This window comes from Tasmannia lanceolata, unplaced genomic scaffold, assembly GCF_043159265.1.
Source record: "Tasmannia lanceolata isolate RefF3 unplaced genomic scaffold, GAP_Taslan_0.1 ptg000003l, whole genome shotgun sequence".
In the NCBI taxonomy this organism is placed as follows: domain Eukaryota; kingdom Viridiplantae; phylum Streptophyta; class Magnoliopsida; order Canellales; family Winteraceae; genus Tasmannia; species Tasmannia lanceolata.
In genome coordinates, this window is record NW_027518680.1 from 32,331,099 (window position 1) to 32,355,191 (window position 24,093).

The 24,093-nt window shown below is 46.5% G+C and overlaps 34 non-coding genes across 34 annotated transcripts; all 34 read left to right on the forward strand.

The window, feature by feature from the left end:
- Window positions 1-417: 417 nt before the first annotated feature.
- On the forward strand, window positions 418-536 carry LOC143874694 (5S ribosomal RNA). Its single transcript, XR_013249366.1, has one exon. It is a non-coding gene; the product is annotated as a 5S ribosomal RNA (ribosomal RNA).
- Window positions 537-1,132: 596 nt separating this feature from the next.
- On the forward strand, window positions 1,133-1,251 carry LOC143873277 (5S ribosomal RNA). Its single transcript, XR_013247994.1, has one exon. It is a non-coding gene; the product is annotated as a 5S ribosomal RNA (ribosomal RNA).
- A 597-nt stretch (window positions 1,252-1,848) lies between these two features.
- LOC143875409 (5S ribosomal RNA) lies at window positions 1,849-1,966 on the forward strand. The gene has a single exon (XR_013250054.1). It is a non-coding gene; the product is annotated as a 5S ribosomal RNA (ribosomal RNA).
- A 597-nt stretch (window positions 1,967-2,563) lies between these two features.
- On the forward strand, window positions 2,564-2,682 carry LOC143875151 (5S ribosomal RNA). The gene has a single exon (XR_013249811.1). It is a non-coding gene; the product is annotated as a 5S ribosomal RNA (ribosomal RNA).
- Window positions 2,683-3,279: 597 nt separating this feature from the next.
- Window positions 3,280-3,398, forward strand: LOC143874946 (5S ribosomal RNA). The gene has a single exon (XR_013249616.1). It is a non-coding gene; the product is annotated as a 5S ribosomal RNA (ribosomal RNA).
- Window positions 3,399-3,993: 595 nt separating this feature from the next.
- LOC143874062 (5S ribosomal RNA) lies at window positions 3,994-4,112 on the forward strand. The gene has a single exon (XR_013248752.1). It is a non-coding gene; the product is annotated as a 5S ribosomal RNA (ribosomal RNA).
- A 598-nt stretch (window positions 4,113-4,710) lies between these two features.
- Window positions 4,711-4,829, forward strand: LOC143874868 (5S ribosomal RNA). The gene has a single exon (XR_013249536.1). It is a non-coding gene; the product is annotated as a 5S ribosomal RNA (ribosomal RNA).
- A 597-nt stretch (window positions 4,830-5,426) lies between these two features.
- Window positions 5,427-5,545, forward strand: LOC143873569 (5S ribosomal RNA). The gene has a single exon (XR_013248274.1). It is a non-coding gene; the product is annotated as a 5S ribosomal RNA (ribosomal RNA).
- Window positions 5,546-6,142: 597 nt separating this feature from the next.
- Window positions 6,143-6,261, forward strand: LOC143875214 (5S ribosomal RNA). Its single transcript, XR_013249871.1, has one exon. It is a non-coding gene; the product is annotated as a 5S ribosomal RNA (ribosomal RNA).
- A 597-nt stretch (window positions 6,262-6,858) lies between these two features.
- Window positions 6,859-6,977, forward strand: LOC143874940 (5S ribosomal RNA). Its single transcript, XR_013249609.1, has one exon. It is a non-coding gene; the product is annotated as a 5S ribosomal RNA (ribosomal RNA).
- A 597-nt stretch (window positions 6,978-7,574) lies between these two features.
- Window positions 7,575-7,693, forward strand: LOC143874693 (5S ribosomal RNA). The gene has a single exon (XR_013249365.1). It is a non-coding gene; the product is annotated as a 5S ribosomal RNA (ribosomal RNA).
- A 597-nt stretch (window positions 7,694-8,290) lies between these two features.
- On the forward strand, window positions 8,291-8,409 carry LOC143874918 (5S ribosomal RNA). The gene has a single exon (XR_013249588.1). It is a non-coding gene; the product is annotated as a 5S ribosomal RNA (ribosomal RNA).
- A 596-nt stretch (window positions 8,410-9,005) lies between these two features.
- Window positions 9,006-9,124, forward strand: LOC143874821 (5S ribosomal RNA). Its single transcript, XR_013249490.1, has one exon. It is a non-coding gene; the product is annotated as a 5S ribosomal RNA (ribosomal RNA).
- Window positions 9,125-9,719: 595 nt separating this feature from the next.
- Window positions 9,720-9,838, forward strand: LOC143874048 (5S ribosomal RNA). Its single transcript, XR_013248738.1, has one exon. It is a non-coding gene; the product is annotated as a 5S ribosomal RNA (ribosomal RNA).
- Window positions 9,839-10,435: 597 nt separating this feature from the next.
- On the forward strand, window positions 10,436-10,554 carry LOC143872872 (5S ribosomal RNA). The gene has a single exon (XR_013247600.1). It is a non-coding gene; the product is annotated as a 5S ribosomal RNA (ribosomal RNA).
- A 492-nt stretch (window positions 10,555-11,046) lies between these two features.
- LOC143875087 (5S ribosomal RNA) lies at window positions 11,047-11,165 on the forward strand. Its single transcript, XR_013249750.1, has one exon. It is a non-coding gene; the product is annotated as a 5S ribosomal RNA (ribosomal RNA).
- Window positions 11,166-11,762: 597 nt separating this feature from the next.
- Window positions 11,763-11,881, forward strand: LOC143874933 (5S ribosomal RNA). Its single transcript, XR_013249603.1, has one exon. It is a non-coding gene; the product is annotated as a 5S ribosomal RNA (ribosomal RNA).
- Window positions 11,882-12,478: 597 nt separating this feature from the next.
- Window positions 12,479-12,597, forward strand: LOC143875166 (5S ribosomal RNA). The gene has a single exon (XR_013249825.1). It is a non-coding gene; the product is annotated as a 5S ribosomal RNA (ribosomal RNA).
- A 597-nt stretch (window positions 12,598-13,194) lies between these two features.
- Window positions 13,195-13,313, forward strand: LOC143874965 (5S ribosomal RNA). Its single transcript, XR_013249634.1, has one exon. It is a non-coding gene; the product is annotated as a 5S ribosomal RNA (ribosomal RNA).
- Window positions 13,314-13,910: 597 nt separating this feature from the next.
- Window positions 13,911-14,029, forward strand: LOC143873291 (5S ribosomal RNA). The gene has a single exon (XR_013248007.1). It is a non-coding gene; the product is annotated as a 5S ribosomal RNA (ribosomal RNA).
- Window positions 14,030-14,625: 596 nt separating this feature from the next.
- LOC143874073 (5S ribosomal RNA) lies at window positions 14,626-14,744 on the forward strand. The gene has a single exon (XR_013248763.1). It is a non-coding gene; the product is annotated as a 5S ribosomal RNA (ribosomal RNA).
- Window positions 14,745-15,341: 597 nt separating this feature from the next.
- On the forward strand, window positions 15,342-15,460 carry LOC143874941 (5S ribosomal RNA). Its single transcript, XR_013249610.1, has one exon. It is a non-coding gene; the product is annotated as a 5S ribosomal RNA (ribosomal RNA).
- Window positions 15,461-16,055: 595 nt separating this feature from the next.
- Window positions 16,056-16,173, forward strand: LOC143875261 (5S ribosomal RNA). Its single transcript, XR_013249919.1, has one exon. It is a non-coding gene; the product is annotated as a 5S ribosomal RNA (ribosomal RNA).
- A 586-nt stretch (window positions 16,174-16,759) lies between these two features.
- On the forward strand, window positions 16,760-16,878 carry LOC143874907 (5S ribosomal RNA). Its single transcript, XR_013249578.1, has one exon. It is a non-coding gene; the product is annotated as a 5S ribosomal RNA (ribosomal RNA).
- Window positions 16,879-17,475: 597 nt separating this feature from the next.
- Window positions 17,476-17,594, forward strand: LOC143874942 (5S ribosomal RNA). Its single transcript, XR_013249611.1, has one exon. It is a non-coding gene; the product is annotated as a 5S ribosomal RNA (ribosomal RNA).
- A 595-nt stretch (window positions 17,595-18,189) lies between these two features.
- On the forward strand, window positions 18,190-18,307 carry LOC143875262 (5S ribosomal RNA). The gene has a single exon (XR_013249920.1). It is a non-coding gene; the product is annotated as a 5S ribosomal RNA (ribosomal RNA).
- A 597-nt stretch (window positions 18,308-18,904) lies between these two features.
- Window positions 18,905-19,023, forward strand: LOC143875290 (5S ribosomal RNA). Its single transcript, XR_013249946.1, has one exon. It is a non-coding gene; the product is annotated as a 5S ribosomal RNA (ribosomal RNA).
- Window positions 19,024-19,616: 593 nt separating this feature from the next.
- LOC143875100 (5S ribosomal RNA) lies at window positions 19,617-19,734 on the forward strand. Its single transcript, XR_013249762.1, has one exon. It is a non-coding gene; the product is annotated as a 5S ribosomal RNA (ribosomal RNA).
- A 596-nt stretch (window positions 19,735-20,330) lies between these two features.
- LOC143875153 (5S ribosomal RNA) lies at window positions 20,331-20,449 on the forward strand. Its single transcript, XR_013249813.1, has one exon. It is a non-coding gene; the product is annotated as a 5S ribosomal RNA (ribosomal RNA).
- A 594-nt stretch (window positions 20,450-21,043) lies between these two features.
- LOC143874969 (5S ribosomal RNA) lies at window positions 21,044-21,162 on the forward strand. The gene has a single exon (XR_013249637.1). It is a non-coding gene; the product is annotated as a 5S ribosomal RNA (ribosomal RNA).
- Window positions 21,163-21,758: 596 nt separating this feature from the next.
- On the forward strand, window positions 21,759-21,877 carry LOC143874187 (5S ribosomal RNA). Its single transcript, XR_013248875.1, has one exon. It is a non-coding gene; the product is annotated as a 5S ribosomal RNA (ribosomal RNA).
- A 596-nt stretch (window positions 21,878-22,473) lies between these two features.
- On the forward strand, window positions 22,474-22,592 carry LOC143875060 (5S ribosomal RNA). The gene has a single exon (XR_013249724.1). It is a non-coding gene; the product is annotated as a 5S ribosomal RNA (ribosomal RNA).
- Window positions 22,593-23,188: 596 nt separating this feature from the next.
- On the forward strand, window positions 23,189-23,307 carry LOC143875048 (5S ribosomal RNA). The gene has a single exon (XR_013249714.1). It is a non-coding gene; the product is annotated as a 5S ribosomal RNA (ribosomal RNA).
- A 596-nt stretch (window positions 23,308-23,903) lies between these two features.
- LOC143875154 (5S ribosomal RNA) lies at window positions 23,904-24,022 on the forward strand. Its single transcript, XR_013249814.1, has one exon. It is a non-coding gene; the product is annotated as a 5S ribosomal RNA (ribosomal RNA).
- Window positions 24,023-24,093: the final 71 nt, after the last annotated feature.

Genomic DNA, 24,093 nt, shown 5'->3' on the forward strand with positions numbered 1-24,093 from the left:
CGTTTGATTCGATAAACAAAATTCGTTCTGACATTTAATTTGCGGTCAAAATATAGCGGGGGTTTGTTTAGATTCAGTGACGTACCGGCTATCGCGGACGAGTGTAATAGTGGATGCGAGTCAGGAATCCGGTCGGAAGGTGTTTACTGGCCGTGAGCTACCCTTGGTGCACAAATATCGTTCCGACGATAACTTTTGATCCACCCGTCAGATCGTGGCGATTCTTATATTGATTCGGGGGTACTCGAGAAGATTCATCGCGCGATGACACCCTTGGCAGTCATCCGGCTTCCCGACATGCTCGGATCGCCCATCTGAACTTATCTAGCAGGATTTTTTCGCTGTTTCATTTAAACGGACTTCGTACGACAATGCGAATGGAAACTCTTTATTACTTTGAGAATGGAGAGGTATGCTGGGCGCGATCATACCAGCACAAATGCACTGGATCCCATCAGAACTCCGAAGTTAAGCGTGCTTGGGCGAGAGTAGTACTAGGATGGGTGACCTCCCGGGAAGTCCTCGTGTTGCACCACTGTCACTTTTTTCGGCTATCTACCACTTTTTCGAACAATCTTTCGGTTCTGGAACGTCGATCAGAACTGAAACGCACGTTTAGTGCGACGCCTCCTAGGTTTCGGTTCGGATGTATTTATTTTCTTCCGGACGGTGAATTCAAATACGTCCGGTCTTTATTATGGCAGGGTGATAGTATCGTTTGATTCGATAAACGGAATTCGTTCTGACATTTAATTTGCGGTCAAAATATAGCGGAGGTTTGTTTAGATTCAGTGACGTACCGGCTATAGCGGATGAGTGTACTAGTGGATGCGAGTCAGGAATCCGGTCGGAAGGTTTTTACTGGCCGTGAGCTACCCTTGGTGCACAAATATCGTTCCGACGATAACTTTTGATCCTCCCGTCAGATCATGGCGATTCTTATATTGATTCGGGGGTACACGGGAAGATTCATCGCGCTACGCCAACCTTGGCGGTCATCCGGCTTCCCGACATGCTCGGATCGTCCATCCGATCTTATCTAGCAGGATTTTTTCGCAGTTTCATTTAAACGGACTTCGTACGACAATGCGAATGGAAACTCTTTATTACTTAGAGAATGGAGAGGAATGCTGGGTGCGATCATACCAGCACAAATGCACTGGATCCCATCAGAACTCCGAAGTTAAGCGTGCTTGGGCGAGAGTAGTACTAGGATGGGTGACCTCTCGGGAAGTCCTCGTGTTGCACCCCTGTCACTTTTTTCGGCTATCTACCACTTTTTTCGAACAATCTTTCGGTTCTGGAACGTCGATCAGAACTGAAACGCACGTTTAGTGCGACGCCTCCTAGGTTTCGGTTCGGATGTATTTAATTTCTTCCGGATGGTGAATTCAAATACGTCCGGTCTTTATTATGGCGGGGTGATAGTATCGTTTGATTCGATAAACGGAATTCGTTCTGACATTTCATTTGCGGTCAAAATATAGCGGGGGTTTGTTTAGATTCAGAGACGTACCGGCTATAGCGGATGAGTGTACTAGTGGATGCGAGTCAGGAATCCGGTCGGAAGGTTTTTACTAGCCGTGAGCTACCCTTGGTGCACAAATATCGTTCCGACGATAACTTTTGATCCGCCCTTCACATCATGGCGATTCTTATATTGATTCGGGGGTATTCGGGAAGATTCATCGCGCGATGACAGCCTTGGCGGTCATCCGGCTTCCCGACATGCTTGGATCGTCCAGCCGATGTCATCTATCAGGATTTTTTCGCAGTTTCATTTAAACGGACTTCGTACGACAATGCGAATGGAAACTCTTTATTAATTTGAGACTGGAGAGGCATGCTGGGTGCGATCATACCCGCACAAATGCACTGGATCCCATCAGAACTCCGAAATTCAGCGTGCTTGGGCAAGAGTAGTACTAGGAAGGGTGACCTCCTGGGAAGTCTCGTGTTCCACCCCTGTCACTTTTCTCGGCTATCTACCACTTTTTTCGAACAATCTTTCGGTTCTGGAACGTCGATGAGGATTGAAACGCACGTTTAGTGCGACGCCTCATAGGTTTCGGTTCGGATGTATTTATTTTCTTTCGGATGGGGAATTCAAATACGTCCAGTCTTTATTATGGCGGGGTGATACTGTCGTTTGATTCGATAAACGGAATTCGTTCTGATATTTCATGTGCGGTCAAAATATAGCGGGGGTTTGTTTAGATTCAGTGACGTACCGGCTATAGCGGATTAGTGTACTAGTGGATGCGAGTCAGTAATCCGGTCGGAAGGTGTTTACTGGCCGTGAGCTACCCTTGGTGCACAAATATCGTTCCGACGATAACTTTTGATCCGCCCGTCAGATAATGGCGATTCTTATATTGATTCGGGGGTACTCGAGAAGATTAATCGCGCGATGACAGCCTTGGCGGTCATCCAGCTTCCCGACATGCTCGGATCCTCCATCCGATGTCATCTATCAGGATTTTTGCGCACTTTCATTTAAACGGACTTCGTACGACAATGCGAATGGAAACTATTTATTACTTTGAGAATGGAGAGGCATGCTGGGTGCGATCATACCAGCTCAAATGCACTTTATCCCATCAGAACTCCGAAGTTAAGCGTGCTTGGGCGAGAGTAGTACTAGGATGGGTGACCTCCTGGGAAGTCCTCGTGTTGCACCCCTGTCACTTTTTTCGGCTATCTACCACTTTTTTCGAACAATCTTTCGGTTCTAGAACGTCTATGAGAACTGAAACGCACGTTTAGTGCGACGCCTCCTAGGTTTCGGTTCGGATGTATTTATTTTCTTCCGGATGATGAATTCAAATACGTCCGGTCTTTATTATGGCGGGGTGATACTGTCGTTTGATTCGATAAAAGGAATTCGTTCTGACATTTCATTTGCGGTCAAAATATAGCGGGGGTTTGTTTAGATTCGGTGACGTACTGGCTATAGCGGATGAGTGTACTAGTGGATGCGAGTTAGGAATCCGGTCGGAAGGTGTTTCGTGGCCGTGAGCTACCCTTGGTGCACAAATATCATTCTGACGATAACTTTTGATCCGCCCGTCAGATCGTGGCGATTCTTATATTGATTCGGGGGTACTCGGGAAGATTCATCGCGCGATGACATCCCTTGTGGCCATGCGGCTTCCCGACATGCTCGGATCGTCCATCCGATGTCATCTAGCAGGGATTTTTCGTACTTTCATTTAAACGGACTTCGTACGACAATGCGAATGGAAACTCTTTATTACTTTGAGAATGGGGAGGCATGCGGGGTGCGATCATACCAGCACAAATGCACTGGATCCCATCAGAACTCCGAAGTTAAACGTGCTTGGGCGAGAGTAATACTAGGAAGGGTGACCTCCTGGGAAGTCCTCGTGTTGCACCTCTGTCACTTTTCTCGGCTATCTACCACTTTTTTCAAACAATCTTTCGCTTCTGGAACATCGATGAGGATTGAAACGCACGTTTAGTGCGACGCCTCCTAGGTTTCGGTTCGGATGTATTTATTTTCTTTCGGATGGTGAATTCAAATACGTCCGGTCTTTATTATGGCGGGGTGATACTGTCGTTTGATTCGATAAACAGAATTCGTTCTGATATTTCATGTGCGGTCAAAATATAGCGGGGGTTTGTTTAAATTCAGTGACGTACCGGCTATAGCGGATTAGTGTACTAGTGGATGCGAGTCAGTAATCCGGTCGGAAGGTGTTTACTGGCCGTGAGCTACCCTTGGTGCACAAATATCGTTCCGACGATAACATTTGATCCGCCCGTCAGATAATGGCGATTCTTATATTGATTCGGGGGTACTCGGGAAGATTAATCGAGCGATGAGAGCCCTGGCGGTCATCCGGGTTCCCGACATTCGGATCGTCCATCCGATGTCATCTAGCAGGGATTTTTCGTACTTTCATTTAAACGGACTTCGTACGACAATGCGAATGGAAACTCTTTATTACTTTGAGAATGGTGAGGCATGCTGGGTGTGATCAAACCAGCACAAATGCACTGGATCCCATCAGAACTCCGAAGTTAAGCGTGCTTGGGCGGGAGTAGTACTAGGATGGGTGACCTCCTGGGAATTCCTCGTGTTGCACCCCCTGTCACTTTTTTCGGCTATCTACAACTTTTTTCGAACAATCTTTAGGTTCTGGAACAACGAAGAGGATTGAAACGTACGTTTAGTGCGACGCCTCCTAGGTTTCGGTTCGGATGTATTTATTTTCTTCCGGATGGTGAATTCAAATACGTCCGGTCTTTATTATGGCGGGGTGATAATGTCGTTTGATTCGATAAACAGAATCCGTTCTGACATTTAATTTGCGGTCAACATATAGCGGGGGTTTGTCTAGATTCAGTAACGTACCGGCTATCGCGGATGAGTGTAATAGTAGATGCGAGTCCGGAATCCGGTCGGAAGGTGTTTACTAGCCGTGAGCTACCCTTGGTGCACAAATATCGTTCCGACGATAACTTTTGATCCGCCCGTCACATCATGGCGATTCTTATACTGATTCAGGGGTACTCAGGAAGATTAATCGCGCGATGACAGCCTTGGCGGTCATCCGGCTTCCCGACCTGCTCGGATCCTCCATCCGATGTCATCTATCAGGATTTTTTCGCACATTCATTTAAACGGACTTCGTACGACAATGCGAATGGAAACTATTTATTACTTTGAGAATGGAGAGGCATGCTGGGTGCGATCATACCAGCGAAAATGCACTGGATCTCATCAGAACTCCGAAGTTAAGCGTGCTTGGGCGAGAGTAGTACTAGGATGGGTGACCTCCTGGGAAGTCCTCGTGTTGCACCCGTGTCACTTTTTTCGGCTATCTACCACTTTTTTCGAACAATCTTTCGGTTTTAGAACGTCGATCAAAACTAAAACGCACGTTTAGTGCGACGCCTCCTAGGTTTCGGTTCGAATGTATTTATTTTCTTCCGGATGATGAATTCAAATACGTCCGGTCTTTATTATGGCGGGGTGATAATGTCGTTTGATTCGATAAACAAAATTCGTTCTGACATTTAATTTGCGGTCAAAATATAGCGGGGGTTTGTTTAGATTCAGCGACGTACCGGCTATCGCGGACGAGTGTAATAGTGGATGCGAGTCAGGAATCCGGTCGGAAGGTGTTTACTGGCCGTGAGCTACCCTTGGTGCACAAATATCGTTCCGACGATAACTTTTGATCCGCCCGTCAGATCATGACGATTCTTATATTGATTCGGGGGTACTCGGGAAGATTCATCGCGCTACGCCAACCTTGGCGGTCATCCGGCTTCCCGACATGCTCGGATCGTCCATCCGATCTTATCTAGCAGGATTTTTTCGCAGTTTCATTTAAACGGACTTCGTACGACAATGCGAATGGAAACTCTTTATTACTTTGAGAATGGAGAGGAATGCTGGGTGCGATCATACCAGTACAAATGCACTGGATCCCATCAGAACTCCGAAGTTAAGCGTGCTTGGGCGAGAGTAGTACTAGGATGGGTGACCTCCCGGGAAGTCCTCGTGTTGCACCCCTGTCACTTTTTTCGGCTATTTACCACTTTTTTCGAACAATCTTTCGGTTCTGGAACGTCGATCAAAACTGAAACGCACGTTTAGTGCGACGCCTCCTAGGTTTCGGTTCGGATGTATTTATTTTCTTCCGGATGGTGAATTCAAATACGTCCGGTCTTTATTATGGCGGGGTGATAGTATCGTTTGATTCGATAAACGGAATTCGTTCTGACATTTCATTTGCGGTCAAAATATAGCGGGGGTTTGTTTAGATTCAGAGACGTACCGGCTATAGCGGATGAGTGTACTAGTGGATGCGAGTCAGGAATCCGGTCGGAAGGTTTTTACTAGCCGTGAGCTACCCTTGGTGCACAAATATCGTTCTGACGATAACTTTTGATCCGCCCGTCACATCATGGCGATTCTTATATTGATTCGGGGGTACTCGGGAAGATTCATCGCGCGATGACAGCCTTGGCGGTCATCCGGCTTCCCGACATGCTCGGATCGTCCAGCCGATGTCATCTATCAGTATTTTTTCGCAGTTTCATTTAAACGGACTTCGTACGACAATGCGAATGGAAACTCTTTATTAATTTGAGAATGGAGAGGCATGCTGGGTGCGATGATACCAGCACAAATGCACTGGATCCCATCAGAACTCCGAAATTCAGCGTGCTTGGGCGAGAGTAGTACTAGGAAGGGTGACCTCCTGGGAAGTCTTCGTGTTGCACCCCTGTCACTTTTCTCGGCTATCTACCACTTTTTTCGAACAATCTTTCGGTTCTGGAACGTCGATGAGGATTGAAACGCACGTTTAGTACGACGCCTCATAGGTTTCGGTTCGGATGTATTTATTTTCTTTCGGATGGGGAATTCAAATACGTCCAGTCTTTATTATGGCGGGGTGATACTGTCGTTTGAGTCGATAAACGGAATTCGTTCTGATATTTCATGTGCGGTCAAAATATAGCGGGGGTTTGTTTAGATTCAGTGACGTACCGGCTATAGCGGCTTAGTGTACTAGTGGATGCGAGTCAGTAATCCGGTCGGAAGGTGTTTACTGGCCGTGAGCTACCCTTGGTGCACAAATATCGTTCCGACGTTAACTTTTGATCCGCCCGTCAGATAATGGCGATTCTCATATTGATTCGGGGGTACTCGGGAAGATTAATCGCGCGATGACAGCCTTGGCGGTCATCCAGCTTCCCGACATGCTCGGATCCTCCATCCGATGTCATCTATCAGGATTTTTGCGCACTTTCATTTAAACGGACTTCGTACGACAATGCGAATGGACACTATTTATTACTTTGAGAATGGAGAGGCATGCTGGGTGCGATCATACCAGCACAAATGCACTTTATCCCATCAGAACTCTGAAGTTAAGCGTGCTTGGGCGAGAGTAGTACTAGGATGGGTGACCTCCTGGGAAGTCCTCGTGTTGCACCCCTGTCACTTTTTTCGGCTATCTACCACTTTTTTCGAACAATCTTTCGGTTCAAGAACGTCTATGAGAACTGAAACGCACGTTTAGTGCGACGCCTCCTAGGTTTCGGTTCGGATGTATTTATTTTCTTCCGGATGATGAATTCAAATACGTCCGGTCTTTATTATGGCGGGGTGATACTGTCGTTTAATTCGATAAACAGAATTCGTTCTGACATTTCATTTGCGGTCAAAATATAGCGGGGGTTTGTTTAGATTCGGTGACGTACTGGCTATAGCGGATGAGTGTACTAGTGCATGCGAGTTAGGAATCTGGTCGGAAGGTGTTTCGTGGCCGTGAGCTACCCTTGGTGCACAAATATCATTCTGACGATAACTTTTGATCCGCCCGTCAGATCGTGGCGATTCTTGTATTGATTCGGGGGTACTCGGGAAGATTCATCGCGCGATGACATCCCTTGCGGCCATGCGGCTTCCCGACATGCTCGGATCGTCCATCCGATGTCATCTAGCAGGGATTTTTCGTACTTTCATTTAAACGGACTTCGTACGACAATGCGAATGGAAACTCTTTATTACTTTGAGAATGGGGAGGCATGCTGGGTGCGATCATACCAGCACAAATGCACTGGATCCCATCAGAACTCCGAAGTTAAACGTGCTTGGGCGAGAGTAATACTAGGAAGGGTGACCTCCTGGGAAGTCCTCGTGTTGCACCCCTGTCACTTTTCTCGGCTATCTACCACTTTTTTCAAACAATCTTTCGGTTCTGGAACGTCGATGAGGATTGAAACGCACGTTTAGTGCGACGCCTCCTAGGTTTCGGTTCGGATGTATTTATTTTCTTTCGGATGGTGAATTCAAATACGTCCGGTCTTTATTATGGCGGGGTGATACTGTCGTTTGATTCGATAAACAGAATTCGTTCTGATATTTCATGTGCGTTCAAAGTATAGCGGGGGTTTGTTTAAATTCAGTGACGTACCGGCTATAGCGGATTAGTGTAATAGTGGATGCGAGTCAGTAATCCGGTCGGAAGGTGTTTACTGGCCGTGAGCTACCCTTGGTGCACAAATATCGTTCCGACGATAACATTTGATCCGCCCGTCAGATAATGGCGATTCTTATATTGATTCGGGGGTACTCGGGAAGATAAATCGAGCGATGAGAGCCCTGGCGGTCATCCGGGTTCCCGACATGCTCGGTTCGTCCATCCGATCTTATCCAGCAGGATTATTTCACACTTTCGTTTAAACGGACTCCGTACGACAATGCGAATGGAAACTCTTTATTACTATGAGAATGGAGAGGCATGATGGGTGCGATCATACCAGCACAAATGCACTGCATCCCATCAGAACTCCGAAGTCAAGCGTGCTTGGGCGGGAGTAGTACTAGGATGGGTGACCTCCTGGGAAGTCCTCGTGTTGCACCCCTGTCACTATTTTCGGCTCCCTACCACTTTTTCGAACAATCTTTACGTTCTGGAACGTCGATGAGGATTGAAACGCACGTTTAGTGCGACGCCTCCTAGGTTTCGGTTCGGATGTATTTATTTTCTTTCGGATGCTGAATTCAAATACGTCCGGTCTTTAATATGGCGGGGTGATACTGTCGTTTGATTCGATAAACGGAATTCGTTGTGACATTTCATTTGCGGTCAAAATATAGCGGGGGTTTGTTTAGATTCGCTGACGTACCGGCTATAGCGGAAGAGTGTACTAGTGGATGCGAGTCAGGAATCCGGTCGGAAGGTGTTTCGTGGCCGTGAGCTACCCTTGGTGCACAAATATCGTTCTGAAGATAACTTTTGATCCGCCCGTCAGATCGTGGCGATCCTTATATTGATTCGGGGGTACTCGAGAAGATTCATCGCACGATGACATCCTTGGCAGTCATCCGGTTTCCCGACATGCTCGGTTCGTCCATCCGATCTTATCCAGCAGGATTATTTCACACTTTCGTTTAAACGGACTTCGTACGACAATGCGAATGGAAACGCTTTATTACTTTGATAATGGAGAGGCATGCTGGGTGCGATCATACCAGCACAAATGCAGTGGATCTCATTAGAACTCTAAAGTTAAGCGTGCTTGGGCGAGAGTAGTACTAGGATGGGTGACCTCCTGGGAAGTCCTCGTGTTGCACCCCTGTCACTATTTTCGGCTCCCTACCACTTTTTCGAACAATCTTTACGTTCTGGAACGTCGATGAGGATTGAAACGCACGTTTAGTGCGACGCCTCCTAGGTTTCGGTTCGGATGTATTTATTTTCTTTCGGATGCTGAATTCAAATACGTCCGGTCTTTAATATGGCGGGGTGATAGTGTCGTTTGATTTGATACACGGAATTCGTTATGACATTTCATTTGCGGTCAAAATATAGCGGAGGTTTGTTTAGATTCCGTGACGTACCGGCTATAGCGGATGAGTGTACTAGTGGATACGAGTTAGGAATCCGGTCGGAAGGTTTTACTGGCCGTGAGCTACCCTTGGTGCACAAATATCGTTTCGACGATAACTTTTGATCCGCCCGTCAGATAATGGCGATTCTTATATTGATTCGGGGCTACTCGGGAATATTCATCGCGCGATGACATCCTTGGCAGTCATACGGCTTCCCGACATGCTCGGATCGTCCATCCGATCTTATCTAGCAGGATTTTTTAGCAGTTTCATTTAAACGGACTTCGTACGACAATGCGAATGGAAACGCTTTATTACTTTGATAATGGAGAGGCATGCTGGGTGCGATCATACCAGCACAAATGCACTGGATCTCATTAGAACTCTAAAGTTAAGCGTGCTTGGGCGAGAGTAGTACTAGGATGGGTGACCTCCTGGGAAGTCCTCGTGTTGCACCCCTGTCACTTTTTTCGGCTATCTACCACTTTTTTCGAACAATCTTTCGGTTCTGGAACGTCGATCAGAACTGAAACGCACGTTTAGTGCGACGCCTCCTAGGTTTCGGTTCGGATGTATTTATTTTCTTTCGGATGCTGAATTCAAATACGTCTGGTCTTTATTATGGCGGGGTGATTCCGTCGTTTGATTCGATAAACAGAATTCGTTCTGATATTTCATGTGCGGTCAAAATATAGCGGGGGTTTGTTTAGATTCAGTGACGTATCGGCTATAGCGGATTAGTGTACTAGTAGATGCGTGTCAGTAATTCGGTCGGAAGGTGTTTACTGGCCGTGAGCTACCCTTGGTGCACAAATATCGTGCCGACGATAACTTTTGATCCGCCCCTCAGATCATGGCGATTCTTAAATTGATTCTGGGGTACTCGGGAAGATTAATCGCGCGATGACAGCCTTGGCGGTCATCCGGCTTCCCGACATGCTCGGATCCTCCATCCGTTGTCATCTATCAGGATTTTTTCGCACTTTCATTTAAACGGACTTCGTACGACAATTCGAATGGCAACTATTTATTACTTTGAGAATGGAGAGGCATGCTGGGTGCGATCATACCAGCACAAATGCACTGGATCCCATCAGAACTCCGAAGTTAAGCGTGCTTGGGCGAGAGTAGTACTAGGATGGGTGACCTCCTGGGAAGTCCTCGTGTTGCACCCCTGTCACTTTTCTCGGCTATCTACCACTTTTTTCGAACAATCTTTCGGTTCTAGAACGTCGATCAGAATTGAAACGCACGTTTATTCGAAAACGGAATTCGTTCTGACATTTCATTTGCGGTCAAAATATTGCGGGGGTTTGTTTAGATTCGGTGACGTACCGGCTATAGCGGAAGAATGTACGAGTGCATGCGAGTCAGGAATCCGGTTGGAAGGTGTTTCGTGGCCGTGAGCTACCCTTGCTGCACAAATATCGTTCTGAAGATAACTTTTGATCCGCCCGTTAGATCGTGGCGATCCTTATATTGATTCGAGGGTACTCGGGAAGATTCATCGCGCGTTAACATCCCTTGCGGTCATCCGGCTTCCCGACATGCTCGGATCGTCCATCCGATGTCATCTAGCAGGATTTTTTTGTACTTTCATTTAAACGGACTTCGTACGACAATGCGAATGGAAACTCTTTATTACTTTGAGAATGGAGAGGCATGCTGGGTGCGATCATACCAGCACAAATGCACTGGATCCCATCAGAACTCCGAAGTTAAGCGTGCTTGGGCGAGAGTAGTACTGAGATGGTTGACCTCCTAGGAAGTCTTCGTGTTACACCCCTGTCACTTTTTTCGGCTATCTACCACTCTTTTCGAACAATCTTTCGGATCTCGAACGTCGATCATAACTGAAACACACGTTTAGTGCGACGCCTCCTAGGTTTCGGTTCGGATGTATTTATTTTCTTCCGGATGGTGAATTCAAATACGTCCGGTCTTTATTATGGCAGGGTGATAATGTCGTTTGATTCGATAAACAGAATCCGTTCTGACATTTAATTTGCGGTCAAAATATAGCGGGGGTTTGTCTAGTATCAGTGACGTACCGGCTATCGCGGATGAGGGTAATAGTGGGTGCGAGTCAGGAATCCGGTCGGATGGTGTTTACTGGCCGTCAGCTACCCTTGGTGCACAAATATCGTTCCGACGATAACTTTTGATCCGCCCGTCAGATCGTGGCGTTTCTTATATTGATTCGGGGGTACTCGAGAAGATTCAACGCGCGATGACATCCTTGGCAGTCATCCGGTTTCCCGACATGCTCGGTTCGTCCATCCGATCTTATCTAGCAAGATTATTTCACACTTTCGTTTAAACGGACTCCGTACGACAATGCGAATGGAAACTCTTTATTACTTTGAGAATGGAGAGGCATGCTGGGTGCGATCATACCAGCACAAATGCACTGCATCCCATCAGAACTCCGAAGTTAAGTGTGCTTTGGCGAGAGTAGTACTAGGATGGGTGACCTCCTGGGAAGTCCTCGTGTTGCACCCCTGTCACTTTTTTCGGCTATCTACCACTTTTTTCGAACAATCTTTAGGTTCTGGAACGTCGATGAGGATTGAAACGTACGTTTAGTGCGACGCCTCCTAGGTTTCGGTTCGGATGTATTTATTTTCTTCCGGATGGTGAATTCAAATACGTCCGGTCTTTATTATGGCGGGGTGATAATGTCGTTTGATTCGATAAACAGAATTCGTTCTGACATTTAATTTGCGGTCAAAATATAGCGGGGGTTTGTTTAGATTCAGTGACGTACCGGCTATCGCGGATGTTTGTAATAGTGGATGCGAGTCAGGAATCTGGTCGGAAGGTGTTTACTGGCCGTGAGCTACCGTTGGTGCACAAATATCGTTCCGACGATAACTTTTGATCCGCCCGTCAGATCGTGGCGTTTCTTATATTGATTCGGGGGTACTCGAGAAGATTCAACGCGCGATGACATCCTTGGCAGTCATCCGGTTTCCCGACATGCTCGGTTCGTCCATCCGATCTTATCTAGCAAGATTATTTCACACTTTCGTTTAAACGGACTCCGTACGACAATGCGAATGGAAACTCTTTATTACTTTGAGAATGGAGAGGCATGCTGGGTGCGATCATACCAGCACAAATGCACTGCATCCCATCAGAACTCCGAAGTTAAGTGTGCTTTAGCGAGAGTAGTACTAGGATGGGTGACCTCCTGGGAAGTCCTCGTGTTGCACCCCTGTCACTTTTTTCGGCTATCTACCACTTTTTTCGAACAATCTTTAGGTTCTGGAACGTCGATGAGGATTGAAACGCACGTTTAGTGCGACGCCTCCTAGGTTTCGGTTCGGATGTATTTATTTTCTTCCGGATGGTGAATTCAAATACGTCCGGTCTTTATTATGGCGGGGTGATAATGTCGTTTGATTCGATAAACAGAATTCGTTCTGACATTTAATTTGCGGTCAAAATATAGCGGGGGTTTGTTTAGATTCAGTGACGTACCGGCTATCGCGGATGTTTGTAATAGTGGATGCGAGTCAGGAATCCGGTCGGAAGGTGTTTACTGGCCGTGAGCTACCGTTGGTGCACAAATATCGTTCCGACGATAACTTTTGATCCGCCCGTCAGATCGTGGCGATTCATATATTGATTCGGGGGTACTCGAGAAGATTTATCGCGCGGTGACATCCTTGGCTGTCATCCGGCTTCCCGACATGCTCGGATCGTCCATTCGATCTTATCTAGCAGGATTTTTTAGCAGTTTCATTTAAACGGACTTCGTACGACAATGCGAATGGAAACGCTTTATTACTTTGAGAATGGAGAGGCATGCTGGGTGCGATCATACCAGCACAAATGCACTGGATCCCATCAGAACTCTGAAATTAAGCGTGCTTGGGCGAGAGTAGTAGTAGGATGGGTGACCTCGTGGGAAGTCCTCGTGTTGCACCCCTGTCACTTTTCTCGGCTATCTACCACTTTTTTCGAACAATCTTTCGGTTCTGGAACGTCGATGAGGATTGAAACGCACGTTTAGTGCGACGCCTCCTAGGTTTCGGTTCGGATGTATTTATTTTCTTCGGGATAATGAATTCAAATACGTCCGGTCTTTATTATGGCGGGGTGTTACTGTCGTTTGATTCGATAAACGGAATTCGTTCTGACATTTCATTTGCGGTCAAAATATAGTGGGGGTTTGTTTAGATTCGGTGACGTACCGGCTATAGCGGATGAGTGTACTAGTGGATGCGAGTCAAGAATCCGGTCAGAAGGTGTTTCGTGGCCGTGAGCTACCCTTGGTGCACAAATATCGTTTTGACGATAACTTTTGATCCGCCCGTCAGATCGTGGCGATTCTTATATTGATTCGGGGCTACTCGGGAAGATTCATCGCGCGATGAGATCCCTTGCGGTCATCCGGCTTCCCGACATGCTCGGATCGTCCATCCGATGTCATCTAGCAGGATTTTTTCGTACTTTCATTTAAACGGACTTCGTACGACAATGCGATTGGAAACTCTTTATTATTTTGAGAATAGAGAGGCATGCTGGGTGTGATCATACCAGCACAAATGCACTGGATCCCATCAGAACTCCGAAGTTAAGCGTGCTTGGGCGAGAGTAGTACTAGGATGGGTGACCTCCTGAGAAGTCCTCGTGTTGCACCCCTGTCACTTTTTCGGCTATCTACCACTTTTTTCGAACAATCTTTTGGTTCTGGAACGTCGATCAGAACTGAAACGCACATTTAGTGCGATGCCTCCTAGGTTTCGGTTGGGATGTATTTATAATCTTTCGGATGGTGAATTCAAATACGTCCGGTCTTTATTATGGCGGGGTGATAGTGTCGTTTGATTCGATACAGGGAATTCGTTCTGACGTTTAATATGCGGTCAAAATATAGCTGGGGTTTGTTTAGATTCAGTGACGTACGGGCTATCGTGGATGAGTGTAATAGTGGATGCGAGTCAAGAATCCGGTCGGAAGGTGTTTACTGGCCGTGAGCTACCCTTGGTGCACAAATATCGTTCCGACGATAACTTTTGATCCGCCCGTCAGATCGTGACGATTCTTATATTGATTCGGGGGTACTCGAGAAGATTCATCGCGCGATAACATCCTTGGCAGTCATCCGGCTTCCCGACATGCTCGGATCGTCCAACTGATCTTATCTAGCAGGAATTTTTCGCAGTTTCAATTAAACGGACTTCGTACGACAATGCGAATGGAAACTCTTTATTTCTTTGAGAATGGAGAGGCATGCAGGGTGCGATCATACCAGCACAAATGCACTGGATCCCATCAGAACTCCGAAGTTTAGCGTGCTTGGGCGAGAGTAGTACTAGGATGGGTGACCTCCTGGGAAGTCCTCGTGTTGCACCCCTGTCACCTTTTTCGGCTATCTACAACTTTTTTCGAGCAATCTTTAGGTTCTGGAACGTCGATGATGATTGAAACGCACGTTTAGTGCGACGCTTCCTAGGTTTCGGTTCGGATGTATTTATTTTCTTCCGGATGGTGCATTCAAATACGTCCGGTCTTTATTATGGCGGGGTGATAATGTCGTTTGATTCGATAAACAGAATTCGTTCTGACATTTAATTTGCGGTCAAAATATAGCGGGGGTTTGTTTAGATTCAGTGACGTACCGGCTATCGCGGATGTTTGTAATAGTGGATGCGAGTCAGGAATCCGGTCGGAAGGTGTTTACTGGCCGTGAGCTACCGTTGGTGCACAAATATCGTTCCGACGATAACTTTTGATCCGCCCGTCAGATCGTGGCGATTCATATATTGATTCGGGGGTACTCGAGAAGATTAATCGCGCGATGACATCCTTGGCAGTCATCCGGCTTCCCGACATGTTCGGATCGTCCTTCCGATCTTATCTAGCAGGATTTTTTCGCTCTTTCATTTAAACGGACATCGTACGAAAATGCGAATGGAAACTCTTTATTACTTTGAGAATGGAGAGGCATGCTGGGTGCGATCATACCAGCACAAATGCACTGGATCCCATCAGAACTCCGAAGTTAAGCGTGCTTGGGCGAGAGTAGTAGTACGATGGGTGACCTCCTAGGAAGTCCTCGTGTTGCACCGCTGTGACTTTTTTCGGCTATCTACCACTTTTTTCGAACAATCTTTCGGTTCTGGAACGTCGATCAGAACTGAAACCCACGTTTAGTGCGCGCCTCCTAGGTTTCGGTTCGGATGTATTTATTTTCTTCCGGATGGTGAATTCAAATACGTCCGGTCTTTATTATGGCGGGGTGATAGTGTCGTTTGATTCGATAAACGGAATTCGTTCTGACATTTCATTTGCGGTCAAAATATAGCGGGGGTTTGTTTAGATTCAGTGACGTACCGGCTATAGCGGATGAGTCTACTAGTGGATGCGAGTCAGGAATTCGGTCGGGAGTTTTTACTTGCCGTGAGCTACCCTTGGTGCACAAATATCGTTCCGATGATAACTTTTGATCCGCCCGTCAGATTATGGCGATTCTTGTATTGATTCGGGTGTACTCGGGAAGATTCATCGCGTGATGTTAGCCTTGGCGGTCATCTGGCTTCCCGACATGCTCGGATCGTCCATCCGATGTCATTTATCAGGATTTTTTCGCACTTTCATTTTAACGGACTTCGTACGACAATGCGAATGGAAACTCTTTATTACTTTGCGAATGGAGAGGCATGCTGGGTGCGATCATACCAGCACAAATGCACTGGATCCCATCAGAACTCCGAAGTTAAGCGTGCTTGGCGACAGTAGTACTAGGAAGGGTGACCTCCTGGGAAGTCCTCGTGTTGCACCCCTGTCACTTTTTTCGGCAATCTACCACTTTTTTCGAACAATCTTTCGGTTCTGGAACGTCGATCAGAACTGAAACGCACGTTTAGTGCGACGCCTCCTAGGTTTCGGTTCGGATGTATTTATTTTCTTCCGGATGGTGAATTCAAATACGTCCGGTCTTTATTATGGCGGGGTGATAGTGTCGTTTGATTCGATAAACGGAATTCGTTCTGACATTTCATATGCGGTCAAAATATAGTTGGGATTTGCTTAGATTTAGTGTCGTACCGGCTATAGCGGATGAGTGTAGTAGTGGATGCGAGTCAGGAATCCGGTCGGAAATGGCCGTGACCTACCCTTGGGTGCACAAATATCGTTCTGACGATAACTTTTGATTTTCGCCCGTCAGATCGTGGCGATTCTTATATTGATTCGGGGGTACTCGAGAAGATTCATCGCGCGATGACAGCCCTGGCGGTCATCCGGCTAATGCTCGGATCGTCCATCCGATGTCATCTAGCAGGATTTTTTCGCACTTTCATTTAAACGGACTTCGTACGACAATGCGAATGGAAACTCTTTATTACTTCGAGAATGGAGAGGCACGCTGGGTGTGATCAAACCAGCACAAATGCACTGGATCCCATCAGAACTCCGAACTTAAGCGTGCTTGGGCGAGAGTAGTACTAGGATGGGTGACCTCCTGGGAATTCCTCGTGTTGCACCCCTGTCACCTTTTTCGGCTATCTACAACTTTTTTCGAGCAATCTTTAGGTTCTGGAACGTCGATGATGATTGAAACGCACGTTTAGTGCGACGCTTCCTAGGTTTCGGTTCGGATGTATTTATTTTCTTCCGGATGGTGCATTCAAATACGTCCGGTCTTTATTATGGCGGGGTGATAATGTCGTTTGATTCGATAAACAGAATTCGTTCTGACATTTAATTTGCGGTCAAAATATAGCGGGGGTTTGTTTAGATTCAGTGACGTACCGGCTATCGCGGATGTTTGTAATAGTGGATGCGAGTCAGGAATCCGGTCGGAAGGTGTTTACTGGCCGTGAGCTACCGTTGGTGCACAAATATCGTTCCGACGATAACTTTTGATCCGCCCGTCAGATCGTGGCGATTCATATATTGATTCGGGGGTACTCGAGAAGATTAATCGCGCGATGACATCCTTGGCAGTCATCCGGCTTCCCGACATGTTCGGATCGTCCTTCCGATCTTATCTAGCAGGATTTTTTCGCTCTTTCATTTAAACGGACATCGTACGAAAATGCGAATGGAAACTCTTTATTACTTTGAGAATGGAGAGGCATGCTGGGTGCGATCATACCAGCACAAATGCACTGGATCCCATCAGAACTCCGAAGTTAAGCGTGCTTGGGCGAGAGTAGTAGTACGATGGGTGACCTCCTAGGAAGTCCTCGTGTTGCACCGCTGTGACTTTTTTCGGCTATCTACCACTTTTTTCGAACAATCTTTCGGTTCTGGAACGTCGATCAGAACTGAAACCCACGTTTAGTGCGCGCCTCCTAGGTTTCGGTTCGGATGTATTTATTTTCTTCCGGATGGTGAATTCAAATACGTCCGGTCTTTATTATGGCGGGGTGATAGTGTCGTTTGATTCGATAAACGGAATTCGTTCTGACATTTCATTTGCGGTCAAAATATAGCGGGGGTTTGTTTAGATTCAGTGACGTACCGGCTATAGCGGATGAGTCTACTAGTGGATGCGAGTCAGGAATTCGGTCGGGAGTTTTTACTTGCCGTGAGCTACCCTTGGTGCACAAATATCGTTCCGATGATAACTTTTGATCCGCCCGTCAGATTATGGCGATTCTTGTATTGATTCGGGTGTACTCGGGAAGATTCATCGCGTGATGTTAGCCTTGGCGGTCATCTGGCTTCCCGACATGCTCGGATCGTCCATCCGATGTCATTTATCAGGATTTTTTCGCACTTTCATTTTAACGGACTTCGTACGACAATGCGAATGGAAACTCTTTATTACTTTGCGAATGGAGAGGCATGCTGGGTGCGATCATACCAGCACAAATGCACTGGATCCCATCAGAACTCCGAAGTTAAGCGTGCTTGGCGACAGTAGTACTAGGAAGGGTGACCTCCTGGGAAGTCCTCGTGTTGCACCCCTGTCACTTTTCTCGGCTATCTACCACTTTTTTCGAACAATCTTTCGGTTCTGGAACGTCGATGAGGATTGAAACGCACATTTAGTGCGACGCCTCTTAGGTTTCGGTTCGGACGTATTTATTTTCTTTCGGATGGCGAATTCAAATAACTCCGGTCTTTATTATGGCGGGGTGATACTGTCGTTCGATTCGATAAACGGAATTCGTTCTGATATTTCATATGCGGTCAAAATATAGCGGGGGATTGTTTAGATTCAATGACGTACCGGCTATAGCGGATTAGTGTACTAGTGGATGGGAGTCAGTAATCCGGTCGGAAGGTGTTTACTGGCCGTGAGCTACCCTTGGTACACAAATATCGTTCCGACGATAACTTTTGATCCGCCCGTCAGATAATGGCGATTCTTATATTGATTCGGGGGTACTCGGGAAGATTACTCGCACGATAACAGCCCTGGCGGTCATCCATCTTCCCGACATGCTCGGATCGTCCATCCGATGTCATCTATCAGGATTTTTTCTCACTTTCATTTAAACGGACTTCGTACGACAATGCGAATGGAAACTCTTTATTACTTTGAGAATAGAGAGACATGCTGGGTGCGATCATACCAGCACAAATGCATTGTATCCAATCAGAACTCCGAAGTTAAGCGTGCTTGGGCGAGAGTAGTACTAGGATGGGTGACGTCCTGGGAAGTCCTCGTGTTGCACCCCTGTCACTTTTTTCGGCTATCTACCACTTTTTTCGAACAATCTTTCGGTTCTGGAACGTCGATTAGGATTGAAACGCACGTTTAGTGCGACGCCTCTTAGATTTCAGTCCGGATGTAATTATTTTCTTTCGGATGGTGAATTCAAATACGTCAGGTTTTTATTATGGCGGGGTGATAGTGTCGTTTGACTCGATAAACAGAATTTGTTCTGACATTTCATTTGCGGTCAAAATATAGTGGGGGTTTGCTTAGATTCAGTGTCGTACCGACTATAGCGGATGAGTGTAGTAGTGGATGCGAGTCAGGAATCCAGTCGGAAGGTGTTTACTGGACGTGACCTACCCTTGGGTGAACAAATACGTTCCGACGATAACTTTTGATTTTCGCCCGTCAGATTGTGGCGATTCTTATATTGATTCGGGGGTACTCGAGAAGATTCATCGCGCGATGACAGCCCTGGCGGTCATCCGGCTAATGCTCGGATCGTCCATCCGATGTCATCTAGCAGTAATTTTTCGCACTTTCATTTAAACGGACTTCGTACGACAATGCGAATGGAAACTCTTTATTACTTTGAGAATGGAGAGGCATGCTGGGTGTGATCATACCAGCACAAATGCACTGGATCCCATCAGAACTCCGAAGTTAAGCGTGCTTGGCGAGAGTAGTACTAGGAAGGGTGACCTCCTGGGAAGTCCTCGTGTTGCACCCCTGTCACTTTTCTCGGCTATCTACCACTTTTTTCGAACAATCTTTCGGTTCTGGAACGTCGATGAGGATTGAAACGCACATTTAGTGCGACGCCTCTTAGGTTTTAGTTCGGACGTATTTATTTTCTTTCGGATGGCGAATTCAAATAACTCCGGTCTTTATTATGGCGGGGTGATACTGTCGTTTGATTCGATAAACGGAATTCGTTCTGATATTTCATATGCGGTCAAAATATAGCGGGGGTTTGTTTAGATTCAATGACGTACCGGCTATAGCGGATTAGTGTACTAGTGGATGGGAGTCAGTAATCCGGTCGGAAGGTGTTTACTGGCCGTGAGCTACCCTTGGTACACAAATATCGTTCCGACGATAACTTTTGATCCGCCCGTCAGATAATGGCGATTCTTATATTGATTCGGGGGTACTCGGGAAGATTACTCGCGCGATAACAGCCCTGGCGGTCATCCATCTTCCTGACATGCTCGGATCGTCCATCCGATGTCATTTATCAGGATTTTTTCTCACTTTCATTTAAACGGACTTCGTACGACAATGCGAATGAAACTCTTTATTACTTTCAGAATAGAGAGACATGCTGGGTGCGATCATACCAGCACAAATGCATTGTATCCAATCAGAACTCCGAAGTTAAGCGTGCTTGGGCGAGAGTAGTACTAGGATGGGTGACCTCCTGGGAAGTCCTCGTGTTGCACCCCTGTCACTTTTTTCGGCTATCTACCACTTTTTTCGAACAATCTTTCGGTTCTGGAACGTCGATTAGGATTGAAACGCACGTTTAGTGCGACGCCTCTTAGATTTCGGTCCGGATGTAATTATTTTCTTTCAGATGGTGAATTCAAATACGTCAGGTCTTTATTATGGCGGGGTGATAGTGTCGTTTGACTCGATAAACAGAATTTGTTCTGACATTTCATTTGCGGTCAAAATATAGTGGGGGTTTGCTTAGATTCAGTGTCGTACCGACTATAGCGGATGAGTGTAGTAGTGGATGCGAGTCAGGAATCCAGTCGGAAGGTGTTTACTGGTCGTGACATACCCTTGGGTGAACAAATATCGTTCCGACGATAACTTTTGATTTTCGCCCGTCAGATTGTGGCGATTCTTATATTGATTCGGGGGTACTCGAGAAGATTCATCGCGCGATGACAGCCCTGGCGGTCATCCGGCTAATGCTCGGATCGTCCATCCGATGTCATCTAGCAGGAATTTTTCGCACTTTCATTTAAACGGACTTCGTACGACAATGCGAATGGAAACTCTTTATTACTTTGAGAATGGAGGGGAATGCTGGGTGTGATCAAACCAGCACAAATGCACTGGATCCCATCTGAACTCCGAAGTTAAGCGTACTTGGGCGAGAGTAGTACTAGGCTGGGTGACCTCTTGGGAATTCCTCGTGTTGCACCCCTATCACTTTTTTCGGCTATCTACAACTTTTTTCGAATAATCTTTTGGTTCTGGAACGTCGATGAGGATTGAAACGCACGTTTAGTGCGACGCCTCATAAGTTTCAGTTCGGATGTATTTATTTACTTCCGGATGGTGAATTCAAATACGTCCGGTCTTTATTATGGCGGGGTGGTAATGTCGTTTGATTCGATAAACAGAATCCGTTCTGACATTTAATTTGCGGTAAAAATATAGCGAGGTTTGTTTAGATTCAGTGACGTACCGGCTATCGTGGATGAGTGTAATAGTGGATGCGAGTCAGGAATCCGGTCGGAAAGTGTTTACTGGCCGTGAGCCACCCTTGGTGCACAAATATTGTTCCGACGATAACTTTTGATCCGCCCGTCCGATCGTAGCGATTCTTATATTGATTCGGGGGTACTCGAGAAGATTCATCGCGCGATGACATCCTTGGCAGTCATCCGGCTTCCCGACATGCTCCGTTCGTCCATCCGATCTTATCTAGCAGGAGTATTTGACACTTTCGTTTAAACGGACTTCGTACGACAATGCGACTGGAAACTCTTTATTACTTTGAGAATGGAGAGGCATGCTGGGTGCGATCACACCAGCACAAATGCACTGGATCCCATCAGAACTCCGAAGTTAAGCGTGCTTGGGCGAGAGTAGTACTAGGATGGGTGACCTCCTTGGAAGTCCTCGTGTTGCACCCCTGTCACTTTTTTCGGCTATCTACCACTTTTTTCGAACAATCTTTCGGTTCTAGAATGTCGATCAGAACTGAAATGCACGTTTAGTGCGACGCCTCCTACGTTTCGGTTCGAATGAATTTATTTTCTTCCGGATGGTGAATTTAAATACGTTCGGTCTTTATTATGGCGGGGTGATAGTGTCGTTTGATTCGATAAACGGAATTCGTTCTGACATTTCATTTGCGGTCAAAATATAGCGGCGGTTTGTTTAGATTCACTTACGTACCGGCTATAGCGGATGAGTGTACTAGTGGATGCGAGTCAGCAGTCCGGTCGGAAGGTGTTTACTGGCCGTGAGCTACCCTTGGTGCACAAATATCGTTCCGACGATAACTTTTGATCCGCCCGTCAGATCATGGCAATTCTTATATTGATTCGGGGGTACTCGGGAAGATTAATCGCGCGATGACCGGCTTGTCCGTCATCCGGCTCCCGACATGCTCGGATCGTCCATCCGATGTCATCAATCAGGATTTTTTCGGACTTTCATTTACACGGACTTCGTACGACAATGCGAATGGAAACTATTTATTACTTTGAGAATGGAGAGGCATGCTGAGTGCGATCATACCAGCACAAATGCATTGGATCCCATCAGAACTCCGAAGTTAAGCATGCTTGGGCGAGAGTAGTAGTAGGATGGGTGACCTCCTGGGAAGTCCTCGTGTTGCACCCCTGTCACTTTTTTCGGCTATCTACCACTTTTTTCGAAAAATCTTTCGGTTCTAGAACGTCGATCAGAACTGAAACGCACGTTTAGTGCGACGTCTCCTAGGTTTCGGTTCGGATTTATTTATTTTCTTCCGGATGATGAATTCAAATACGTCCGGTCTTTATTATGGCGGGGTGATACTGTCGTTTGATTCGATAAACGGAATTCGTTCTGATATTTTATTTGCGGTCAAAATATAGCGGGGGTTTGTTTAGATTCAGTGACGTACCGGCTATCGTGGATGAGTGTAATAGTGGATGCGAGTCAGGAATCCGGTCGGAAAGTGTTTACTGGCCGTGAGCCACCCTTGGTGCACAAATATTGTTCTGACGATAACTTTTGATCCGCCCGTCAGATCGTGGCGATTCTTATATTAATTCAGGGGTACTCAAGAAGATTCAGCGCGCGATGACATCCCTTGCAGTCATCCGCTTCCCGACATGCTTGGATCGTCCATCCGATGTCATCTAGCAGGATTTTTTCGCACTTTCATTTAAACGGACTTCGTACGACAATGCGAATGGAAACTCTTTATTACTTTGAGAATGGAGAGGCATGCTGGGTGCGATCATACCAGCACAAATGCCCTGGATCCCATCAGAACTCCAAAGTTAAGCGTGCTTGGGCGAGAGTAGTACTAGGAAGGGTGACCTCCTGGGATGTGCTCGTGTTGCACCCCTGTCACTTTTTTCGGCTATCTACCAGTTTTTTCGAACAATCTTTCGGTTCTGGAACGTCGATGAGGATTGAAACGCACGTTTAATGCGACGGCTCCTAGGTTTCGGTTCGGATGCATTTATTTTCTTTCGGATGGTTAATTCAAATACGTCTGGTCTTTATTATGGCGGAGTGATACTGTCGTTTGATTCGATAAACGGAATTCGTTCTTATATTTCATGTGCGGTCAAAATATAGCGGGGGTTTATTTTGATTCAGTGACGTACCGGCTATAGCGGAATAGTTTACTAGTGGATGCGAGTCAGGAATCCGGTCGGAAGGTGTTTACTGGCCGTGAGCTACCCTTGGTACACAAATATCGTTCCGACGATAACTTTTGATCCGCCCGTCAGATAATGGCGATTCTTATATTGATTCGGGGGTACTCGGGAAGATTACTCGCGCGATAACAGCCCTGGCGGTCATCCATCTTCCTGACATGCTCGGATCGTCCATCCGATGTCATTTATCAGGATTTTTTCTCACTTTCATTTAAACGGACTTCGTACGACAATGCGAATGAAACTCTTTATTACTTTCAGAATAGAGAGACATGCTGGGTGCGATCATACCAGCACAAATGCATTGTATCCAATCAGAACTCCGAAGTTAAGCGTGCTTGGGCGAGAGTAGTACTAGGATGGGTGACCTCCTGGGAAGTCCTCGTGTTGCACCCCTGTCACTTTTTTCGGCTATCTACCACTTTTTTCGAACAATCTTTCGGTTCTGGAACGTCGATTAGGATTGA